Genomic DNA, 6,000 nt, shown 5'->3' with positions numbered 1-6,000 from the left:
TGGGTCAGATACTTAGTGGTCACAACAATTCAGCTTCTATACATATATATGCTCCACCTCCAATGTAGAGTTGTGGCCAAATGCCCCAGTCTATCCCTAAGTGATTTGCACATTATCACCTAGCCATATTATATATATTGTGCAAATCACATTTTGCGGTCAAACAAACTTTTCTTTTAAACAACTGCTGTGAGAATATCAGCAAATTCCCTTTATTTTGGAATTTATTTAAAAGTTCTTTGATTTTTTTAAAAAAGGGAAGTTTGAAAAAGCCCTGATCTAGTTGTGTTAGGAACAAATAAGATCAGAATAAGCGTCAGTCTCTGCCACATTTTTATATGACAGAACAATGAAGTGCTATATTATTTTCATTTTGAATTTGTGTTGTACAGAAGGGCCAGATGGACAAGAGAGCCATATAAATGATGTTTTCATCATCAAACAAAGCTACAGATTTTTTTCAAGATTTACTGCCTGAAGAAGACATGGTTATTGAAAATCTCCAGTACTTTCAAGTATCCATTTTAAGGCTGGGGGAGAAGTAACTTGCATAAACCAAGAACATGGACTGCTGAAAAGGCAACAAATGGTTTGAAAGCAGAAGGATTACAAAAAACAAAAAAACCCAGTTGATTAATATTCCAAACAATAATGGAGAAAATATAAATCTCACTTCAAGGGAATTGGAAAGAAGATTCCTAAATATTTCTGTCTTTCTGCTTATTTTTCTTCTAGGTGTGTTTAAATAGAGTAAAATCAATAATATTACTAGTATAGTAGACAAAAGAGTATGAAAATGGTAAGAAGAACAGGAGTACTTGTGGCACCTTAGAGACTAATAAATTTATTAGAGCATAAGCTTTCGTGGGCTACAACCCACTTCTTCGGATGCATATTGAGTGAAACATATCGAGGAGATATATATACACACATACAGAGAGCATGAACAGGTGGGAGTTGTCTTACCAACTCTGAGAGGCCAATTAAGTAAGAGAAAAAAAACCTTTGAAGTGATAATCAAGGTAGCCAAGTACAGACAGTTTGATAAGAAGCAAGTGTGAGAATACTTACAAGGGGAGATAGATTCAATGTTTGTAATGGCTCAGCCATTCCCAATCCCTATTTAGCCCTGAGTTGATTGTGTCTAGTTTGCATATCAATTCCAGCTCAGCAGTCTCTCGTTGGAGTCTGTTTTTGAAGTTTTTCTGTTTTAAGATAGCCACCCGCAGGTCTGTCATAGAATGGCCAGACAGGTTAAAGTGTTCTCCCACTGGTTTTTGAGTATTATGATTCCTGATGTCAGATTTGTGTCCATTAATTCTTTTGCGTAGAGACTGTCCGGTTTGGCCAATGTACATGGCAGAGGGGCATTGCTGGCACATGATGGCATATATCACATTGGTAGATGTGCAGGTGAACGAGCCCCTGATGGTATGGCTGATGTGATTAGGCCCTATGATGGTGTCACTTGAATAGATATGTGGACAGAGTTGGCATCGGGCTTTGTTACAAGGATAGGTTCCTGGGTCAGTGTTTTTGTTCAGTGATGTGTGGTTGCTGGTGAGTATTTGCTTTAGGTTGGGGGGTTGTCTGTAAGCAAGGACAGGTCTGTCTCCCAAGATCTGTGAGAGTAAAGGATCATCTTTCAGGATAGGTTGTAGATCTCTAATGATGCGCTGGAGAGGTTTTAGTTGGGGGCTGAAGGTGACAGCTAGTGGTGTTCTGTTATTTTCTTTGTTGGCCCTGTCTTGTAGGAGGTGACTTCTGGGTACTCGTCTGGCTCTGTCAATCTGTTTTTTCACTTCAGCAGGTGGGTATTGTAGTTTTAAGAATGCTTGATAGAGATCTTGTAGGTGCTTGTCTCTATCTGAGGGATTGGAGCAAATGCGGTTATATCTTAGAGCTTGGCTGTAGACAATGGATCGTGTGGTGTGTCCTGGATGGAAGCTGGAGGCATGTAGGTAAGTGTAGCGGTCAGTAGGTTTCCGGTACAGGGTGGTATTTATGTGACCATCGCTTATTAGCACAGTAGTGTCCAGGAAATGGACCGCTTGTGTGGATTCTTATCAAACTATCTGTACTTGGCTACCTTGATTATCACTTCAAAAGTTTTTTTTCTCTTACTTAATTGGCCTCTCAGAGTTGGTAAGACAACTCCCACCTGTTCATGCTCTCTGTATGTGTGTATATATATCTCCTCGATATGTTTCACTCAATATGCATCCGAAGAAGTGGGTTGTAGCCCACGAAAGCTTATGCTCTAATAAATTTGTTAGTCTCTAAGGTGCCACAAGTACTCCTGTTCTTCTTGCGGATACAGACTAACACGGCTGCTACTCTGAAACCTATGAAAATGGTGAAATTTAAACAAGGGTCTGGAAATAGGGACTTCTTAGTTCTATTTCTAGCTCTGTGAAGGACTGGATAGGTGATATTGTGCAAATCACTTAGGGCCAGACAGGGGCATTAAGCCAGAGCGGAACATTGGGGATGGAGCAGATGCACAGGTCCAAAGAAAGCAACAGACTTGGAAACAGATGTGGGGAAAATGGAGCAGCCTTCCAAGGTCCCTTGTCTGTATCAGGCTTGCAATATCAGTCTGCTCCCAAACAAGGAGATAAAGGGGGAGGAAAGGAAAAGCCAGCCACTATCCTGGGCTGTGCCACCCTTGCTAATGGAGCTCACTGGCAACCCCTAGCAGCCTCTCTTCTTGACCAATCTCCTCACTCATTGCAGTAGAAAACTTCATCTTTTTAAGCTCCCCTTCTCCAGGTGGAGCATGTTTTACAGGTGCACCTAATTGGTGCTGCCTGAATGCAGGAGTGCTCCAATGAATGCCTTTCTATCAGTGGAATGGTGGCATGTCCCATCACATACCCACACCCTCAAGAGCAAAAGGTTGCTTGCTCGAGCATCTCCTCAGTCCCAATCTCCCTAAAATAAAATAAAAAAAATCTGGATTTGCATTCTCTTTCCCTGCTCAGTGCTGCACCCAGAAGCAATAGGCCTGAAGTCCTAGATAGCAGTGCATAATCCAGGGATTTGAGTCTTTCATGGAGTGTAGCTACCACAAAGGCAGCTGGTCTGTGACTAGGAAAAAGGAACTCTCCAACAAGTATACCTGAAGGAGTCTACAGCCCACTTAATAGCTAAAGCTTCCTTCTCAATAACTGAATATGATCTCTCCCTGGGGAACAACTTTCTGCTTAAATATAGAACTGGATGGTCTTCTCCCCAAAAGTCCTGGGAGAGCACCACTCCTAGGCTGACATCAGAAGCATCCATATAGAGAATAAACTCCTGGGTGAAGTGTGGTCTGGCAAAGACTGGTGTTGTCACACCTTCATGGTATTAAATGTTTCATCGCACTGGTCACCACACTGGACCTTCTTGGTGTCTTTGCCTTTTAGCTGTGATAGATGTGAAGTTGGAGATGACCAAAATGATCTTGACAAACTGAAGAAATGGTTTGAATTAAACAGGATGAAATTCAGTAAGGACAAATACAAAGTATAGGGAGGATGAGTTAATATCTTTTATTGAGCAACTTCTGTCAATGAGAGACAAGCTTTCAAGTTACACAGAGCTCTTCTTCATGTCTTGGAAAGGTATTTGCAGTGTCACAGCTAAATATAAAATCAAACAGACAGCTTAGCACATATTCTAAAGCAGGGGTTTTCAAACTCTGGGTTGCGGCTCCACAGGGTTAGCTGCTGGCGGACCAGAAATGCTTTATCTGCGGCGTCTGCAGGTATGGCCAATAGCAGCTCTCAGTGGCTGCAGTTCGCTGTTCCCGGCCCATGGGAGCTGTGGGAAGCAGCATGGGCCAAGCTGCCACTTCCTGCAGCTCTCATTGGCCGGAAACAGCGAACTGCAGCCACTGAGAGCTGCTATTGGCCATACCTGTGGATGCCGCAGGTGAACAAAGCATCTCCCATCCGCCAGTGGCTAACCCTGCAGAACCGCGACCCAGAGTTTGAAAACCCCTGTTCTAAAGGACCATTCAAGGTGAAGTGGCCCATTAACACCCCTGCAGTTTTAGGACAAAAAGGGGGATTACTGGGTTACAGATTGTTGTAATAAGCCATAAATCCAGTGTCTTTATTAATATCATGACTTTTAGTGTCTAGAAAAATTATGAATTTAAGCTCCCAGGCTCATCTCTGGAATGGATGAGTACTGAGAGGTCAGATATAGACTGATCGATTTGTGAAAAGTGTTCACCCACAGGTATCTTTATCATTTTCTTGTGTGAGTTCATTTGAGAGTGTAGTGATTGTCTGGTTTCACCCACATAGCTGTTATTGAGGCATTTAGTGCCTTGGATGGGATTGTAACACTCTACACCCCACATTCACCATAGTGGTATGATTATGATATAATTATGTGGCATCTTGTACAAAGTATGCCTTGTAAGGTATCATTCTAGAAGTCTTCATCTGTTGAGCATTAATATCCTGTTGGATTGTATGTGTTATCATTGTATGTGAAGTTATAAAGTTTTGCTATGTATGTGTTATTGAAAGATGTTGTGAAGTTTGAAACACCCACAGCTAGCCTTTCAGGTACAACAATGAAGACGCTAGACAGTGCTAATGGCCCATCAGCAAAAACAATGGACCATGGAAAAGGTTTGTTCTCATCTGGGAAAGTTTCAGCCAGCCTCTGAGTAATGGCTGTTATGAGTCAGCAAGGCATGCAAGATCTTGTGACCAGATCACATGATATTAAACTCTATTTTGATATGAGTATTTTTTCCACAAACTGAGCTGGGAACTTAGCTTGGAACAAAGGATTCCAACCATATGGATAAACTATATAAAGTGGGAAATGACATCATGATATGTCTTCACTCCCCCACAACTCAACACCTGAAAGAATCTCTGGAAGACAAAAGTCTTGGAATGGGGGAGGGGAACCCAAGCTGCAAAACAGATGCAGCTTGTACCTGAAGAATCTGTAAGCCTACTTGTATGATCAGCCAGGGTGAGATAGTGCTAATTCAGATCCTATCGATCTCGTATATTAGTCTTAGTTTGTGGTTTTGTTTATTTGCTGGGTAATCTGCTTTGATCTGTTTGCTAACATTTCTGTAGTTAATAAACTTGTTTCATGTTTTATCTTAACCAGTATATTTTGAGTGAAGTGTATGGGAAAATCTCAGCTCTGTAAAAAAAGGTTGTTCCATATCTTCCCCACATTGAGGGGGCAGCTAATTTAATTAATAAGCTTGCATCGTATAGATCCCTGTGCAGTGCGAGACAGCATAATTGGGTTTATACTCCAGTAGGGGTACAAGGCTGGGGAGCTGGGAAGTTGGCTGGGGAACTCCTATTTATTCATGAGTGGCTTAGGTAAAGCACTCAGGTAACTCAGTTGGGTGTGTGGCACCGCCTGCTGTCATGTTGGGTGATAACAGTCCCTGGAGAGGCTGGCTGTGAGTCACCAGCAGAGCAGTGTGAGAGTGGCCATCACATCTGAATGCTTAGGGGGCACAGCAGTTCCAGTAGCTCCCAGACTGCACCCTGGGGGGTGATAACCCATCACAGAGGTACACCATATATTGTGATAAGGACATGTAGCACCCTTGGATATTGATAGGTGTGTTGTAGGAAGTGTTGATCATTGTAGCAGTAGAGAAATGTCTGCAGGTTTTGCATCTGTTAATCCAGCAGGGTCTGGTGCCACTTTGAGTTGGAATGTCTTGGTCTGTGGGGAGCTTGCTTCTGATAATGAGCTTGGAGAGGCTGGTGGGTTGTCTAAAGACCAGAAGAGGGTGCTCAGGAAAGATTTCTTTCAGGATAGGGTTGTCATCAAGTATGGGTTGTAATTGTTTGATAATGCCCCTTATGGCTTACAGTGTGAGGTGGTAGGTAAGAACTAGGGTTGCACAGTCAGAGGGGGTTTCATTTATGTGTCAAAGCAGGTTCTCTCAGGGTATTTGGGTGGCCTGTTCTATGATGCAGTCTACTTCTCTAGTGGGGTCTCCTTGTTTATTGA

This window comes from Terrapene carolina, unplaced genomic scaffold (genome assembly GCF_002925995.2).
Source record: "Terrapene carolina triunguis isolate 2854851 unplaced genomic scaffold, T_m_triunguis-2.0 Scaffold21, whole genome shotgun sequence".
NCBI lineage: Eukaryota > Metazoa > Chordata > Testudines > Emydidae > Terrapene > Terrapene triunguis.
Note: the sequence above shows the minus strand (reverse complement) of the source record.